This window comes from Canis lupus, chromosome 19 (genome assembly GCF_011100685.1).
Source record: "Canis lupus familiaris isolate Mischka breed German Shepherd chromosome 19, alternate assembly UU_Cfam_GSD_1.0, whole genome shotgun sequence".
Taxonomy (NCBI): domain Eukaryota; kingdom Metazoa; phylum Chordata; class Mammalia; order Carnivora; family Canidae; genus Canis; species Canis lupus.
The window spans coordinates 43,482,638-43,502,618 of NC_049240.1; the positions used below are offsets into that span (position 1 = coordinate 43,482,638).

Here is a 19,981-nt window from a genome sequence, read left to right on the forward strand (position 1 = left end):
ATCTCATTCTCTCTAGGGACATGAATGAGACATCAGATGTTTTCAAAATCCCCAGGTGACTCTAATGTTCAAGGAGGTTGAGAATCACTGGTCTAAGGCAAGTTAATTATACTCTTCAACATCAAGTTTCCCATTTATATAACAAAAATGTTGGTTTACATAATGGTTTTCAATATTTTGGGGGAGAGGACCACAAATCTCAATTTATTCTTCAAGCAAAATGTTATATTTGTGAAAATAAACAATGAACAATCAAATGGGAAAAACAAAGGCTATTCTATTTATTCTGAGCTTGCTGTATAACAAGGGAGTCAGACACCTTCATTTGAACTTTGCTAGAGACTCAAAAGCAGGCAGAGGAGTGGGAAAGCTTTAGAGTAGAAAAAGGGAAGGCTTCAGGTGCAGCCTACCTGGAGGTGTTGTTCTGGAGAAGCTATAGGTGGGCTAACTAGAACCAGAGCATCCTATGTGATCAGTTAGGGGTATATGTGGATCCTAAGTTGGATACAAAGTCAAAAATTGAAGAAGCTGTTATTAACCAAGTTCTGGGCATTTGGACCAACTGTCACAGAAGTTCTGTTTAGCTTCTTGGAGTATCATTAGAGATAGTGATTTGGATTCCTGTAATTCTAATTTATAGCAGAATGGCTTCCTGGACTGTTTATTGTAGACACCGAGGTTGGTTTCCTGGTCAGGTTGCTACAGGCTGTCAGTCCGAGTTTTATTTTTATATGTAATCTGGCTATTTTCCCTTTGTGTATTCAGTCTCTCACATTTATAATCCAAAATCCTGTCACAAAAAAAAAAAAAAAAAAAAGGTAAGTGAGGAAAAGCTTAAGTTTTGCCCCACATCATAATAGGATCTATTTTCTATCTTGATTCCCATTGATTATCACCTTCCTGGCTATCTCGTGGGCAAGTAGACTTGCCTGAAGTTTACCTCCTGAGTGTCTGCGGTCTTCATTCCTGTGATTGCCCTGCTCATAAACACTGTCTCAGCATCTCCATCTCTGAAACATCCTCTTCAGACCTCCATTTGATCCAGATTAGATCTGTTGTTACTTCTTTTCCTCTCTAACATAAGCATGACTGTTAGTATCAAGCTATTATGGAAGTTTTCCAGATTATGATGGTGGCATTGGGATAATTTTAGCAAAAAAAAAAAAAAAAAAAAAAAAAAAAAAAGGATTAAGAAACCTAGGGGTTTTAAAATTAACTGCTTCCACCAAAAGGAAATTAATTGGTCAAATACCATGGTGCAGAGTAAACTCCCCAATGTCTACCTGTTCATTAATCCTTTGTCTCTTCTTGCATTCCAGAGTCACTCCTCCCACCATATTGGCCACATTTCATTTCACAGGCAGGCCAGGAGGAAACAATGCTTTTTGTATTATAGTGCATTGTAATTTGTATATTTAGTATAAAACTCTCATTTAGATCAGGCCCAACGACCCTTACTTTATCAACCAAAATAGCTTATTAAGGTATTTTCTAAAATAAGAACCTTATACTTCTAAGGCAATTACTATAATTCCTCTTGATTATGGAAGCAAATGTAGCTTATTATCTTTTCCTATATTTTTTCCTCTACTTATATATGTAAATCCATATGTAAAATGGATACAACTACTAAATGTGAATGAAATTGACTATAGGTCCCAGGTTGGTGAAGTTTTTCTGGACAGAGCCAGATTGTTAATATTTGCATATCATTGATTTCTGTTGCAAATGACCTTAGTCACACTTTTCAAATGTACTGAACCATAGGCAGCCACAGACCTTGTTGTCCAACCTACCATCCAGATAAAACTGACTAAATCCCCACTCAATCCTCCAAAACTTCTTTCTAGATTACCCTCTCTCATTCTATCTGGTGGCCCTTAGATGTTTCCCCTGTGCCTTATTGATTCCAAGAAGAATGATTTGAAAAAGTACATTAATAATTGTGATACATTAGAATTTAAAATATTCAGAATCACAATTTTTTTTTTAAGATTTTATTCATGAGAGACAGAGAGAGAGGCAGAGACACAGGCAGAGGGAGAAGCAGGCTCCACGTAGGGAGCCCTGATGTAGGACTGGATCCTGGGACTCCAGGATCACACCCTGAGGCGAAGGCAGGTACTAAACTGCTGAGCGACCCAGGTGTCCCCAGAATCACAAAACTCTAATGAAAAATTGTTTAAGACAAAAAGTATTTCTAAGTCCAATTTTTCATCTGAATTTGAAATTGATGGAAATAAAAATTTTCTGTATGGCTCTTTTCAAAAGAATAGAAGTTTGCTTGTAGGAGAGTTATATATGTATATTTTTTGCCCCCCGCTTGGATTGTGAGCTTCTTAAAAGTGGCTATTTATCTTTCTTTATCCAATGCCAAATATAATAGATTGTATAGAAAGTAGTTACCTTATAGAGAATCAGTACTTTCAAAAAATTATATTCTTCCTTATTTTAAGATTGTCAGGATTTTATCTGAATTATCAGGTGAGCATTTGATAATAAAAGCAATTAAAATGGTTATGAAACCTCATTTCCTATTAAAGTCATTGACATTCAGAGGAAAGACAGTTGCTTGCTTAATTAAATCTTAAATACTTTAGAAGTATTCTGTGTCTAAAACATAACCCAGAAATCATTAAAAAATAATTGTTTATATAGCCATTTACATGCCTCAAACTTACTAAAATAAGAACTCTGAATTTTACTTTATTTTCCTTTGAGAAGAGAGGTTGACTGTCAATTTGACTTCAGTGGCCATATCTCAGCCTCTTTTCTTTGATGAATTTTGCTCATGAGTAACCAGGAACTCAGGCTGATTGACAGACTTTCCCTCACTGAACGTAGACTAGAGGCTCATGTCAATTTAGATCTTCTCCAAACTTCGGGTTTGTATTGTGCACCTCTAGCTTTCAGTAATTTATTTAAAACCAAAATAAATGGATTCCCAGAATTATCCATTTTCAGGTTGCATAAGGCACACTTTCACTAAAAGCAAGCAACCAAATGAAAAAGTAAACTTGAACGCCAAAACCAAAAGACAATTCCCCCACTGAGAGTACTTTTTACCTATTTTATTTTGTTGTGCTTTTATTGTTTCTGTTGGGTAAGGAACAGCTTCACAACTGGGTACAAAAAAGAAAAATAAGAATCAAACAAAATCATGAACTGGTTTTAAGTATATGTCAACATTCTGTGGGCCTGGCTGGCTCAGTTGATGGAGCATGCAGCTCTTGACCTCAGGGTCATGAGTTTGAGCTCCATGTCAGGTGATTACTTAAATAAATAAACTTATTCAGTAAAGAAATAAGCACATACATATGTACCAACATTCATTATTCTAAAAACTGAAGTGTTTGAGAAATAAAATTAGACTGAAAGTTCTATTTTGGGGGAAAAGAAGTTAGAAATTTTCAAATAGGAAAAATTTGTGGCGTAATTTCATTTGGATCACTGTCACACATTTATTATATACAAATACATACACACACACACATACACACACACATGCCCTCAATAGCAATGTATGTAACTCTCCTGTGAATCAATTGTCATCAACTGAAAACATAAAAATATTATGGCTTGCAGCAAGCACTATTGGTTAATCATTGAATCCCCTTAAGCTTTTAGAGAAATGACTCTGAAATGTTATTCAAGTGGGAGCATGATTTAGTGAAAATGAAGACAAGAATTTTTTGTGTCCTCTTTATAATTTTTTTCCTCTTAGAAATTGTTATTTGGGGAGCAAGAAAGATACAAGGAGAGAGAACAGTCAAAGAGGTAAAAGTGGGAACTTCTGAGTCCATTATGAAGGGGGGGGATGGAAAAGTGCCCAGAGGTGATGAGTGTCTCTGCCTCTCTCTAGCAGGCCCTAGATGACTAAGCTGGGAGTATGGTGCCTTACGCTTTGCAGCCAGAACCAGGTATCCTCTCAGTTATGGGAAGTGAGCTCACTACCCATGGTAGACAGCTTCTGAAATGGTTCCCAACTGTCCCTGCCTCCTTGTATTTATTCCATGTGTAATCTATCCTATCCCTCTACCTATACCTAGAGACTTTATTCTGTCAATTAGAATTCAGCAAAAATGATGAGATTTCACTTCTAAGATTAGGTTATTTTATAGAGGGGGTATTTGTGCCACCCTAAAATCCCCAAAGTGGTCGTATTTGGAGGTGGAATCTTTGGGAGGTGATTTGTTCTTATGGGCATCAATTCTTATTTAAAAAAAAAAAAAAAAAGACCTATTAGACCACTCTCATCCCTAATGCCCTTTGAGGACACATCAAAAGGATGACTATCTACAAACCAGGAAGAGAACTGTCACCAGAATCTGAGTCTGTTAGCACCCTGGCCTTGGACTTCTCAGCCTCCAGAACTGTGACAAATGAAATTGTTGTATAAGTCACCTATCGTGTAGTATTTCTTTATAGCAGCCCAAACAGACTAACAAGATTGTGGCTCTCTCACGGGGCATCCTCTCTCACTTTCTCATTCACTCACTCTGAGGACAACAAGCTGCCAAGTTACAAGCTTCCTGTGGAGAGGCTCACATGAAAAGGGAAGAGCACAGTCTTAGATAACAGACTCAATGGACCTGACGCCCTCAGTCTAGGAGCCCATAAGGAATTGCATCCTGCTAATCAGCACACGAGTGAGACTGGAAGCAAATTCTCCCCAGGAAAGTCATGTGATCATAGTGGCAGCCTTCTGAGAGGTCCTTACCAGCTAAGCCACAGGATGCCTTACACACAGAGACTCTGTGAGATAAAAATGTTGTCATTAATACAGGACTTCAGTTTCATAAAGTTAGAGCACACTCAGTTAGGCCAAGGACAAATACTATTTGGTATCCATATGCTTCTACCATGTGGTCCAGCAGAGTTTACCTACAGCCACCTCGGAGAAGAAAGAAGTAAAATCATCCTACTCTCATTTTTTCAAATTTTGTATTGGAAGTAATGCAAAAGAAAGAATGTAACTTTGTGTCAACAGTACATTTCACTGGATATTCTAACATAGAAATATCTAACCACTTCAATATAAAGAGTCTTTCAAATTTCATGTGCTATAAGCTTCTTGTGTTTGGAAGACAGAAATGAGTGAGAATTGCTATTCCCTAAGAAGTACTACAAAGTGAGAGTGGCTTGATTTGAACAATTTCTTGTATTCAAGATGCAATTGCTCTTTGCAGGGAATTTCTGAGGAAGTGATAAATACATAATCCCTTACTTAACCTCATCTCATTTGTTCGTCACTCTGAATGTTTCAAAATAAACGTAAGGATCAACAAACTCCTCATAGTCTCACTCAAAGCCTGTTTACACTTATTTTGATATGATTAAAATTAGTTCACAGTTGATTTTTCCACAGTTGAGTGATACAGAGGAGGTAGGGGAAAAGCACATTGAAATCATAAAAATGTGACAGCTTAGGGACACCTGAGTGACTCAGTGGTTGAGCATCTGCCTTTGGCTTGGGTGGTGATCCTGGGGTCTTGGGATCGAGTCCTGCATCAGGCTCCCCACAGGAAATCTGCTTCTCCCTCTGCCTGTGTCTCTGCCTCTCTCTGTCTCTCATGAATAAATATATAAAACCTTTAAAATAAAAATAAGGGATCCCTGGGTGGCGCAGCGGTTTGGCGCCTGCCTTTGGCCCAGGGCGCGATCCTGGAGACCTGGTATCGAATCCCACATCGGGCTCCCGGTGCATGGAGCCTGCTTCTCCCTCTGCCTATGTCTCTGCCTCTCCCTCCTTCTCTCTCTGTGACTATCATAAATAAATAAAAAAAAAAAATTTAAAATAAAAATAAAATAAAAACATGATGGCTTAAAAATGCAATATCTATTCATATATATATATATATATATATATATATATATATATATCCTCAATATACTTTAAGGGTCTGGGGGTGTGGTAGACATTGGAACTTCAGTGGTAAACAAGACTGACTCACTCTATCCTAACAGTGTCTTCCTTATTACTTATTAAATAGAGCATTCGTTCTTTGACTCTAATTCTGTTCCTTGTACATATTTTTATGACTTGGGGCAAGTTCTCTAAGCTTTAATTTCTTCTTCTATAAGTGGGGATAATAAAAGTACTTCTCCCATGAAATCATTAAAGAGAGATAACAACCGTAAAGTTCCTCACACAAGGATCATAGAAAGCCTTTAACAAAAGGTAAGTGCTATGCTGCTGCTGTTCTTTTGCTATCTGGATTACCAACATCATCTTTGCTAGAGAAGCAGCAAGCACAACATTTTCCCTGTTCCTAATTTCTAGAAAGAGGAGTTGTCCCAGAGTATGCTATTTCTCTGATCTTTTTTACTCTTTCCACCTTTGGGGAATTCGGATAATTTATTGTTAGGTCAGAAACTGTGACAAAAGGATACAAAATCCCCGGATCAGAGAGACAGACTATTGATGACAGAGAGAAGAACATCCAGGACACTATCTTGCATTGGCTCCTCATACCCCAATTCCCAAAGGGCGATGTGAGAAGGCTGAGGGTTACCTGTGTATGCAGAGGCTGCAAATCAGGAGAGGAGCCTTGACGTCAGGAAGCTGACGGACTTGCATGGACCTGCCAGTACATCTACTCTTCTCAGCTCTTGAGAGAGAATCACCTGGGATAAAAGCAAATGTCTCTGGGAAGGGGCAATGGGGTGGGGGCATTATAATTATTATTCCAGGATAATTCTGGGGAAGTACATCTTTAAATTCCTCTGGATGAACCTCTGACTTCCAGGGCTGTTTGCTATCCAAACAAGTTTTGCTAAGAAGGCCCTACTATGCCTACCTATGCAGGTACATGAAAAATCCATGGAGAATTGTTTTTTCACAGTTACCTATTGGTAAATTTAGGGAGAATAATTTACCATGTTGGGTTCAGCTCTCTTCTTTTCCACAGTGTCTTCTCCACTGGGAGCATTGAAGCACTCAAGAAAACCTTAGTTAAGAGAATTCAAAAACATGCCTGATTCTGGGGTTCAGGAGGCAGGTCCAACTGGCTCTCACACAAATTGACACCAGATATTTTAGCACAGATTAGTCATAAGGTTGATATTTTAGCCTTTCTTTCATGTCTCTGCTTTCTCACTAAGACATTATCAAGGAAGAAGGGCACTAGCTCTTAGAGGTCCCTGGAGATGCTACCAATTATTAGTATGATTCTACATAACAGTTAAAATTGTAGCACCAAGTTACAGAGGCAATTAATTTTATTTAATATGATTGATTTTAAAAGCCACGGCAGTGTAATTTAGTTTAGAAAACACTCCATCCCAAATTATGATAAAAGTTTGTATTATGTAAATCAGTGAGTTGCAAAGGTTTAAAAATGTTTGCTTTCATGTTATTTCGACTAACTTCTGGAGGCTGCTAATTTTCAATAAGGCTTTTGTTTTGGATTCACTGTCATATTAAAGTTTAAATTCATGTCACTTTCTTAACTAACTTTTTTCTAGTCATCTGGACGGTGGGGCCTATTTATCAAAGCAAATGCCAGTGTGGCTCAGACTTTTGTGTGGAAACAGGGAGGGCTCTCTGAATGTGTGCTAATTAAGCTGAAACATGAGGAATGATTAGGAATTACCAAGCTGGTAGGGGTGGAGTTTGAAGAAGGTTCTAAGCAAAAAGAACAGCAAAGGTTGAAGCCCTGAAGTAAGAAAGGACTTGGATCCAATCTGAATAAAGGTCCATATGGCAGACCTTCGGGCAGAGGGAGCAGCTGGTGGGCAGCACAGCGAGGTGAGAGAGGCAAGCAGGAGCCAGATACTGCAAGGGCTCAGAGTTCAGGTGGACAGCAAAGCTCTTTATCTTAAGAACCATTAAAGTGTCTGAAGGGGGATTCTATGATTACTAGATAACGCACTGCAAACACAACAGGAATTGGGGAGTCCAGTTAGCAAGCTATGGCAGGTGTCCAAGCAGAAAGTAAAATTGGCCTGGGCAGAGTAGTTGCCAGTAGAGATGGGAAAGCAAGTAGATTCCAGATCTATGTAGGGGAAATGACTGTATTTCTTTTTATTGTGCAAACTGAATCCTGTGTCTTATATACCTGGGAAGCACCAGGAAATGTTCACAGTCAAGTGAAACCCATCACCTACAGAATTTTTTTTAACCTAGTCTGCTGCTTTTTTTTAGAAAGTCAAGAAAAGACTACATAAAACATTATTTCTCAAGGAAAACAAGATCACACTAAATCACACAAAACAGGTAACTAATTAAGAAACGATTATTCAGACAATTATTGTAAATCTACGCTTTTTCTGGTTAACAATCAGATGTGGGAGGCAGAGTATTTATTTTGATATGGATAATGTTTCCTGTGGGGAAAACAATAAAAAAAAAGTGTCTGGAAGTCGTAAAGTAGGATACCATTTGATGCTAGAAGAGACACCATTTCAACAATGCAAATGATATCCATATGACTCCTCCATTAGCTAACAGCTGTTGGGAAAGGGCCTAAGACTTTCTTTCTAGCACTGAGTCCAATTAAGTTGTAAAATCCTAACTTACTAAATTAGTCTATGGCCCACTTTCGAAGAGTTTTAAATAATTACTCATTCTTGCTGGAGAAGTTTGATTTTTAAAGACATTTGAATTATTTAATTTTGTGGCATTCATCTGTGCACTCAGAGTTCCTACAAGGAGCTTTGTAGTTGTGATAAGTCCATTATAAATTGATTCTCTGATGATAAATCTTAGTAATTCCCCTGAAGCTCCAGGGATTCATGTCTATAGCTTGAGGGAGTGACCAGAAGTTGGGGCTTGGGATAATAAGATTTTAGGGAAAAAGATTGTGAAATGATCCATTTATATATTATTTAGTCCAGAACTCTTACTCAGCATCCACTGTATGCCTTACGTTATGCTAGGAGCCGGGAATATAAGAAATTCAAGAAACTAAAGATTGTATAGGTATGGATAGATATATTTTTAAACATCGTAATAACGGTTCTAGAACTAAATTAGAAGTATATAGTAGTGGTATAGTAGTGGCACAAAGGAGGAAATAGTCATGTATATCTCAGGTGGAAAAATATTTCTGGAAGGCTGTAATGTTAGCTAAGTATCAAAATAAGTGGATATTCATTAAATTTGACAGGGATTCAGGATGCATTCAAAACAGAGGGATCAGCATATACAAAAGCATAGTATTAAGAACTAGTGTTTACTTTTGGAGGCAAATGCAATTTTAACAGGATTATAAAGTACACAAAAAGGACAGCAATAGTCAGAGCTAGGAGTAAGTAGTGACAAAATAAGAAAGTACAGCTGCCAACCTCGAGCTGGGTGAGTGAGGCCACTGATGGAACACAGTCAACTCCAATGTTCTTAAAAGGCCAAAGGATGTCAAACAAAATGTATCCAAAAAAAATGAATGTATGAAGAGACTTCTAGAAGAAGCTTCTAGAAGAAACTTCTAACTGTTCTAAAGGAAAAATTAATTTAATAAACAATTTCAATTAGGGGAATGACATGGTCAGATATAGTTTTAAAATAATCACCCTAGGAGCACCAAGGTGGTTTAGTCAGTTAAGCACCCTATTCTTGGTTTCAGCTCAGATCATGATCTCAGGGTCCTAGGATGGAGCCAAGTTAGGCTCTGTGCTCAGTGCAGAGTCTGCTTGTTCCTCTCCCTCCCCTCTGATCCTCTTCCTTGCTTGTGCATGCATGGTCTCTCTCAATTAAAAAAATAAAATAAAATAAAATAAAATCCAAAACAAAATAAATCACCCTGGTTGTAGAGTGAGGAAAGAAGTGAAATGATGCATCCATGGAAGAAGAGAGACCATATCTTATATGGCTACCAAAAATATGTATAATATATATAACTTAATTTATATGTAATTTATATATATATTATTAATTTATCTATATATTTAATATATAATATATATATTTAATTTAGAGATTTAATTGGTTTATTAAGTGATTCATGAATTGAGCATTGTCCCATCTAGGAGGTTGAGAGATACCATAGAATAACTTTTTTAAACTAGTACATATCATGTTACTATAATAATTTAGAAAAGGTAAAGTGGTAAATTGGACTGGAGTAGATTAACAGATAAAAAATAAGTAGATACATTCAAGAGCTATTTAAAAGAATTTGGTGATGACATGGTGGGAAGTTATAGTGAGGAAAAGAGGAAAATTAAAGATGACTCCCTGATTTATGGCTAGAATTCCAGTGTGCCCTGGTATTGTTTTGTTCAAATAGATAAAACAAGATTAGAATATTTGAGAAAACTGGACTTTGCCAGAGGTTAGGAGGTTTCAATCAATACCAAATATACTCAGATGAAGACTAGAAAGTCAGGTTTTAATTAACTTCTTTTTTTTTCTTTAATTTTTAATGTTTAAATGTCATCTAGTGTCTCTAGAGAGTTGTATCTAGATATGTGGCATACAGAAGAGAGTGCTAAATAAGGAACTTAAGTTTGGAATTAGCGGCAGTGAAAACTGCTTAAGCCATGATAGTGGACGGGCTTTTCCGAGGCACTTTAACTGAGTCTGACTATAAAAGAGCTTAGTAGGGAATCTTAAGTAACAAAACAGTTACTTAAGCTGTTAAGGAGGAAGAATCGACACAGAGCCAGAGAAACATGGTTCATTGAAATGGTGGCAAGTGAAGACCATAAGGAGGCCAAGAGACAGTTTCTACTAAAAAAAAAGTATTCATATTATCAGATGTTTGAGTCCGGTTGAAATGTGTCTATCACGCTTAGTAATGAGAAGGTATGGAAAACCCTAGCAAGCTTAGTTTTCAGCAAGTGGTAGGGAAGCAAACCAGATTGCAATTCAAATGTGAATGGTGAGTGTGGAAAAAGTGCATAGCAAATATCAACATCTCATGCAAGAAGTTGGGATGGACAGGTAACAAGTTAAGTCAGGAACAGGAAATAGTATTCATGGAAGGCTTTGAAATAATGAGATCATTGGTGAGAGGGAAGATACACGAAGAAATCAATATCATAGATATGCCAAGACCTATATTCAGCTATCATTCGCTTTAAAAAAAATAAAGATCCCATCTGTTCCTTTTAAGAAGCAATAACCTGCAAACTACTCATTATGTGATCGATCCACTGAACCTCAGAGCTACCTTGTGGAGACTCCTACCATCATCCCAGCACTAAGAAGACATTCAAATAACTGGGAGTGGATAGGAGGCTTTTATTTTTTTTTAAGATTTTATTTATTTATTCATGAGAGACACAGAGAGAGAGAGAGAGAGAGAGACAGAGAGAGGCAGAGACACAGGCAGAGGGAGAAGCAGGCTCCATGCAGGGAGCCCGACATGGGACTCGATCCCGGGTCTCCAGGATCACGCCCTGGGTGGAAGGCAGGCACTAAACCGCTGAGCCACCCAGGGATCCCCAGAGGCTCTTAAAAGACTATGATCAATGTATAAACCACAGTATCTAGAAGAACATCGCCAAAGTGTAGGTACTCTAGATCAGCACTGAATGTACACAGCTAATGATTAGAAAGTCAGATTTTAATTAGAATCCTCATGGATTTGGGAAAATTCTTAATTATTGTTGCTGTTTTATCCGTAACTAAATTTCACTCTATTAGGGCAAAGTAGAGTCTAAGTCTCCCCGCGGAATTCATGTAACCCATGCAATTCATTATAAAGCAGTTTCTCACCGAGAGCTTAGAAGTGTCAGAATTTATGAACATCCAAACCCATTTGATTTGATTTTGTCTCTGGAGCATGTTTGCTAATGCACAAATATTATTCATTAATGTGCTAAGGGGTGTTCACTAAAGCTGAGCTGTGGAATTACCTTGACTTTAGCAGAAAAGTCATCACTCTTCTCAAGCAAAGAATGCTGATGAGGACAAGTCCTCCAAAGAATTGTGGACAGGATAGAACTGCCCCAATAAATAAAACACGCTATCCTGCTTTTGTTAATGTGCATGAGAAAAGAATTAAATCTATATATTTCCCATCAATCTGTTTAGGAGACTTTATCTCTCAGGGAAGTGGTAGAGGCATTCAAGAGTGAGTCTGCCGAATGGTTAACTTTTAAATTCCTGTTATCTGTGTCTGCCATGAAGAAAAGATGAAGTATCTAACCTAAAATCTCTGGCAGTGTGAACACTAATTTCATCACACTATTTGGTGCTCAGGAAACAACCATTTCTTACTTTGTAAGAAGATACAATGCATTTCTCATGTAAGAGAAGCCCAGAACTTATCAGTTTAGGGCTGGTGGGAGTGTTCCATGTCACCTGGGACGCAAGCTCCTTTCTTCCTCTTCTATCCCCCTGAGAATGTTGTCTCATGCCTCCTGGCTTAAAACAGCTGCTGGTACTCCAACCATTATATTTACATTCCATGTAGCAGGCAGGAGAAAGAGGGACATTAGACGCGTAACTCCTCCCTTTTTAATTTACAGTTTATTAAAATGTCACATGGTAGATAAACATGGTCAAATCATAAAATACAGCTTAATAAGTCATGCAAAATAAAGAAACCTTGTAATCAACACCCAGACTAAAATATGGAATACTGCCAGCATTTTAGAAATCCTCCTCATGCCCCTTCCTATCATTATTCCTCCTCAACGGCAGCTATTACTCTGTATTTTTGCATCATAAATTAATTTTGACTGCTTTTGAGATGTTTATAGATGCAATAATATAGTGTGTTTCATGTCCACTTTGTTTTTCTTAGTATTACCTTTTGCATTCTAATTATTTGTTTCATGTTCTATATATTTTTAATTTTTCTTTACTGAGATCTGTACCTAAGATCTCAAATTCAAGGTGAAAAGACATGCTGATAACAGGTGTTTTTGACTTTTTCCCCATTTCATAGAAAGTTGTTGATACTTCCTTCAAGTTTGAAGTTTGCTAGAGATTTTCTGTACGTCCTATGAAACAGATAAGAGAATTTTCTTTTTAATTTGATAAAAGTAGCTATCATGATTCAATATTTAAATTTTTCAAAGGATATTGTTCACTTATTAAGATACTCATGTGACTTTCTGCTTTCATCATTTACTATGATAAATCATACTGCTTACTTTTCCATTATCAAACAAATCTAAAATTCTTCAAATTAAGTTGTAGTTTTTGTTAGTTTCCAACTTACACTGGTTTCCTCTGTTCTTAAAATGTGACTTTTCAAGGGTCCCCACTGAGAGCTTAGTGCGTTTAATAGAGCTCTCCCTTCTTTTTTTGTAGATCTTGAACCCCATTTTTTGTCTCCTCCATAAGAATAAAGAAAAAGCTATTTTGTTTTAATAGTTTTCCATTTAATTTTTTAGGTCATTTCTCTTCCAGGAGAAACCACCAAATGATGGATTCATTATCTTTCTTCTTCTCTCAATGTTTTGGCTTCTCATTTTTTTGGCTTCCATGACAGACACAGTCCTTAATTTTTCACTGCAAAAAAAGTGCCACAAGATTGGCAAAGTGCTGTCTCCCTTGCTTCTACCTGGGCTCTTATTTTTAACATCATGGCCAAGACACCTCAAATACCCTTAGAGAGAAAGTGATTGACAAAACATTGACTCACTTCTCCGTGCTTCTTCTCTCTCTGGGATCTTCATTTTTTCTAGCTCTGGTGGCTTTGGTAGCTCACTTATGCCTTCAAACTTTATTTATTTACTTTCAAAAATTCTGTTTTTTTCCAACTGTTCCTGATGGGAAAATTGATCTACTCCTAGGTCTCCACTGTAATCTAAAGTCCTTCTTGGTATGGTGATTTCTTATTTACCCTATAACTTGTCAATGCACATTCTAAAATTTTCCATCCCTTTTAACCATATCATCGTTATTTTTTCTAACAACTCTTTACCTTTTAAAAAAAATTTGCCCTTTTTTGTCAGACATAGTTGTTTTATTAATATTTTTTCAATTGAGGTTAATGACATATAATATAAAATTTCCCATTTTAACTATTTTTATGTATACAGTTTTGTGGCAATTAAGTACATTAACAGTGTTGTACAACATTCATGAACATCATTCCCAGAACTTTTTCATTTTCCTGAACTGATACTGTACCAATTAAACATTAATTTTATAACCCCTCTGATCCCCAATTCTGGGCAACTACTATTTTACTTTCTGACTCTATGAACCTTACTAATCTAGGCACTTTATTTAAGTGGAATCAACAGTATCTGTCCTTTTGTGGCTGACCTATTTCATTTAATTTATTGTCTTAAGGTTAATCCTTGTTGTAGTATGTGTCAGATGTTTCTTTTTAAGATGGGATAGTATTCCATTGTATGTCTCTTAACTTTTGACTGATAGTATATTTTGTCAGATATTAGTATAGCTAATTCAATTCTCTGTTGGTACTTCTGCATGAAATATATTTTTCTATGCTGTCAATTTATGTGTGCCCTTTGACCTAAAGTGAGTCTTTTATAAACATTATACAACTGACTCCTCTATTTTTATATTCATTCTGCCAATCTATGCATTTGATTGAGAATTTAATCCATTTACATTTACAGCAATTTCTGATAGGAAAGCATTTACTTTCCTAACTTGTTTTTGTTTGTTTGTTTGTTTTGTTTTATTTTAGTGTTTTATTACTTTTTGTTTCTCATTTCTTCCATTACTGCTTTTTGTGTGTTAGGTGATTTTTCATAGTGAGATGCTTCAATTATCTTCTCATTTCTTTTGTGTGTATTCTATAGATATTTCTTTTGTGATTACCATAGGGATTACTTATAGCATCCAAAATTATGACAATCTTTCCTAAATTGATACCAAGTTAACTTCAAATACATACAAAAACTACTCTTTTACAACACAAACACCACTACATCATGTGACTATGTCACAGATTAGGTTTTATAAATTATATAATTAAGGTAAACTTATTATTTTTCTGCCTTTACATTTTAATTCCTGTAGAAAATAAAAAGTGAAGCAAACAACCCAAATTTATAATAATAATAATAACAACAATGACAACAACAACAACATGAGTCCTCAATTCATACCTGCTGTTTGGCACTCAGTTCTTTTAAAAATGGTAATTGATATTTAATTATAAAAGATAGGCCACTCTCCTTACCCATTCTCCACTTCAGAATCCCATATTCTTCTCTTGTTAACTTCTCAACCTTTTGGACTACCTCCCAATGTAATGAAAATCATTGTTCCTGGGGTCCTTGTAAAGTTCTAATTGCCTACCAAATACACTATTTTCACTAGTCCAGCGCCTGCATATACTGAAGATATAAAATTCTTCCCATCATTATAACTATTCTACCTATGTTCTATCCCAATACAGTTATTAAGTCTAGCTTTACCTATTTGCATCTTACTAATTTTCTTTAGTCAATTGTATTTCCTAGACTATTCTATACTCTGGTCCATTAGGATTTCTGAAATCATACCACAAACCACATACCGCATGCTAGTTACTCAGGTAACTTAATTACTTATCATTAGTTACGAACAAAAATCTATTTTTGCATTCATAAACTTCTCTGTTAATTCTTCATGAGATTATGTTAGGAAGACTGATTTAAAGAATCTGTTGTATAATGAATATTGTTAGTAAAATACAAGTTGTTAGAATAAGTTAAGTTAATCACACTATGACCAAAACCAATAAAGCAACTAAATTCCAGATTTATTTTTATATTCTTACTATTGGCCTGTTTTTAGCAGTTTGCTCTGCCTCCTCATTTGAAGTCACAGCTTCAAGAAACCTAAATGTAGGGGACAACTGAGCATTCTGAATTAAGCATATAGGTAATTGTACATGCAGCTAACCACTTTTGCTGTTTATAGGGTAAGTGGCCAATCATGCTGATAATTGGATACATGCAAGCACAATTAGGCAATTATGAATGCCGTGCCTTGCACAATACACTTTTTCAGACCTCTAATTACATTCACAAGTAATAGTACACTATGCAAATTTACTCCCTTTCTGGAAATAAAAGTGAATCTAGAAAAGAATATATTTTACTGAGCTTAGGGTCAATATACTATTACAGTTAAGATTAATAAAGTAACAGGTTATTAGGCAACACTTGAATGTGAGATGAGGCTGTATATACAGAAAGATAGATGATATAGATAGATATAGATGTATATTTTCATTGCCCAGAGAAATCAGCAGTGCCAGAATTATAGTGAAGTGAATGATTTAGAACCATAAATTCCATTTTTGTACTGTCTCTTCCCATTGTGGACACACACACACACACACACCCTCAGGCAGATACATCTTAGGCAACATCTCAGTAGTCTCTCCAAAACAAAGTTGGCTTTTAAGGTAGGATTTAAAATTTAAAGTAAAATAATGAGAACTGAATGGCAGATTAATGAGCTTTCCAGAAGAATCTCATTTTTTTTTTAAAGAATCTGAATTGTAATTTTAAAAACAAGAAAAAGGAAGACACAATTGATCTTTGGAGAATAGGACTTTTCACATTTCATAAAAAGTGAAATACTCTAAATGAGGTTTCTTGAACATTCTATTGGTTTTGAATTTGTGGGTTTTGAAGACCAGAAAAAGTTTTCAATATTATTCTAATATTGTGCTACTGCCACTTAATACTTATAAGGCTTTCAGAAGCCACTTTCCTTTCTACCATTTCTTCATCTATAAAACATGAATTATGCTGTTTAACTTTCAAACATTTTTAGAGGGTTAGAAGCAACATATATAATGTCTATTACAAAGTTTAGATATAATCATTACTTATTAAGAGGTGGTTATTATTCCTATTATTCTTTATTTTAGGTATTTTTTAATATTTTTTAATATCCCTATTTCAATTTTCCACATAAGGAGAGTCTCTTCCAATTTATCTCCTCCATGCTTTAGCATCCAAACATTGTCTCTCTCATACCATATTTTAGAAGGAAATAAAGGAATAATTGTGATGGATACACTTCTAATGTGGCTTTTACTGATTTCCACCTCTTGCTATTCACTCCTCAGTAGTATAATCCTTTCCTCTTCTTAAATGTAGGCAGGAATTAGTGACTGGCTCTAATGCATTGAATATGCTAAAGTTATGAGATTTCACTTTTTTAAGTTTTTATTTAAGTTCCAATTAATTAATATACAGTGTAATATTATTTCCAGGTGTACAATTTAGTGATTCAACAAGAGATGCCACTTTCTAGATGAGGTTACAAAAGACTGTTGAATTTATCTTGCTCCACTCTTTCCTTTCTTTTGGCTTGCTCATTCTAATTAAATCAATTGCCATTTTAAGAGCTTCTATATGGAATGTCTCAAATAATATGGATTTTTCTGAATAACAGCTCATGAGAAACAGAGCCCTCAGTCAAACTGTGAAGATCTAAACCCTGCCAACAGTCACTTGACTAGCTTAGAAGTGAACTTGACCCTAACTGAGCCTTAAAATGACTGCAGCCTCTGCTGATGCCTTGATTAATCTTGTAAGAGACACAAAGCCAGAGATCCTGAACAAAATTCCTGTTGAAGAGAAACTGTGAGATAATAAATGTTACTAAGTTTTTGGGTAAGGTATTGAGTCTGGAGTAATGTATTAGGTAGCAGTAGAAAACTAATGTAAACTTATCCACACCACACTTTTCTTTCCCAACAGTTCTATTTGAATGATCCTTCTCCTGGGTACTTAAAAATATATTAGTTTCTGTGGTTAAAGATATGTCTATTTATTTACAAATGCCTTCTCGCTCTCTTATTTCCTCTCTACCTCCACATCCTAGAAAGAATAATCAGGCAGTAATTTTCTTTGGGCAGAAATAAATATGTTATGCTCCAATCCATATGGAATGGAGATCTAAAATATTACATTTTAATAAATCAATTATATAATAAAGTAGTAAGAAAATAATCTTGTACATCTAATTTTTTGAAAAGCAATCTGAAAAATACTAATAAGAATAAAATACTGTTCTGTTCCCAAGGAAGTTACAATCTAGTTTAAAATAAATAAGACCTATGCAGATTTAAAGCCTACTAATACTCCAAGGTAATAAATGATAAATGGTTTGCATAGACAGTAAGCTGCCTGGAAACAAAGAGAAGAAAGTAGCTTCCCGGTGGAGGCAAAACATGCTTTAGTCCTTTAAAATGATTAAAATTAGAAATTAGCCCAATTTCAAGTCTCTACAAATTCTAGTGTTTCCCTCCTTGATAATTCATTTAATATTAGTTATGTATCTACATCATCATGAATAGCATTCATTTTACTTATAAATCTAGAAAACAGTACAGAAAGGTTAAATATTTGCCACTAGGCTAGCAGCAATATTGAAATTAAAACCAAGATTATAAAATTCTTAAAGTAGGTAAAGAAATACAATCAAATCAACTAAGTTTTAAAATTATCTGAAAAAAGCACAAAACAACCAAAAATATATCTATCCTATTGCTTGTATATACTATTACCTAAACACAATGTAAAAAATCAAAGTTTATATTAAAATAATTTTAGTTCAGTCTTCAATAAATTTCTTTGCATCACGTTTCCATTTTAAACTCCTAACCAAAGAGGTAAGGGATCTATACCCTAAAAACCATACAACACTTCTGAAAGAAATTGAGAAAGACACAAAGAGATGGAAAAATATTCCATGCTCATGGATTGGCAGAATTAATATTGTGAAAATGTCAATGTTACCCAGGGCAATTTACACGTTTAATGCAATCCCTATCAAAATACCATGGACTTTCTTCAGAGAGTTAGAACAAATTATTTTAAGATTTGTGTGGAATCAGAAAAGACCCCGAATAGCCAGGGGAATTTTAAAAAAGAAAACCATAGCTGGGGGCATCACAATGCCAGATTTCAGGTTGTACTACAAAGCTGTGGTCATCAAGATAGTGGGTACTGGCACAAAAACAGACACATAGATCAATGGAACAGAATAGAGAACCCAGAAGTGGACCCTCAACTTTATGGTCAACTAATATTTGATAAAGGAGGAAAGACTATCCACTGGAAGAAAGACAGTCTCTTCAATAAACGGTGCTGGGAAAATTGGACATCCACATGCAGAAGAATGAAACTAGACCACTCTCTTGCACCATACACAAAGATAAACTCAAAATGGATGAAAGATCTAAATGTGAGACAAGATTCTATCCAAATCCTAGAGGAGAACACAGGCAACACCCTTTTTGAACTCGGCCATAGTAACTTCTTGCAAGATACATCCACGAAGGCAAAAGAAACAAAAGAAAAAATGAACTATTGGGACTTCATCAAGATAAGAAGCTTTTGCACAGCAAAGGATACAGTCAACAAAACTAAAAGACAACCTGCAGAATGGGAGAAGATATTTGCAAAAGACGTATCAGATAAATGGCTAGTTTCCAAGATCTATAAAGAACTTATTAAACTCATCACCAAAGAAACAAACAATCCAATCATGAAATGGGCAAAAGACATGAAGAGAAATCTCACAGAGGAAGACATAGACATGGCCAACATGCACATGAGAAAATGCTCTGCATCACTTGCCATCAGGGAAATACAAATCAAAACCACAATGAGATACCACCTCACACCAGTGAGAATGGGGAACATTAACAAGGCAGGAAACCACAAATGTTGGAGAGGATGCGGAGAAAAGGGAACCCTCATACACTGTTGGTGGGAATGTGAACTGGTGCAGCCACTCTGGAAAACTGTGTGGAGGTTCCTCAAAGAGTTAAAAATAGACCTGCCCTACGACCCAGCAATTGCACTGTTGGGGATTTACCCCAAAGATTCAGATGCAGTGAAACGCCGGGACACCTGCACCCCGATGTTTCTAGCAGCAATGGCCACAATAGCCAAACTGTGGAAGGAGCCTCGGTGTCCATCGACAGATGAATGGATAAAGCTGTGGTCTATGTATACAATGGAATATTCCTCAGCCATTAGAAATGACAAATACCCACCATTTGCTTCAACGTGGATGGAACTGGAGGGTATTATGCTGAGTGAAGTAAGTCAATCGCAGAAGGACAAACATTATATGTTCTCATTCATT

General features: G+C 35.9%; 1 long non-coding RNA gene across 1 annotated transcript; it reads right to left on the reverse strand.

Annotated features, from left to right (window-relative positions):
* Nucleotides 1-264: 264 nt before the first annotated feature.
* On the reverse strand, nucleotides 265-9,226 carry LOC111091179. Its single transcript, XR_005373812.1, has 3 exons — nucleotides 6,516-9,226; nucleotides 941-1,074; nucleotides 265-790 (listed from the first exon to the last, which is right to left on the reverse strand). It is a non-coding gene; the product is annotated as an uncharacterized LOC111091179 (long non-coding RNA).
* Nucleotides 9,227-19,981: the final 10,755 nt, after the last annotated feature.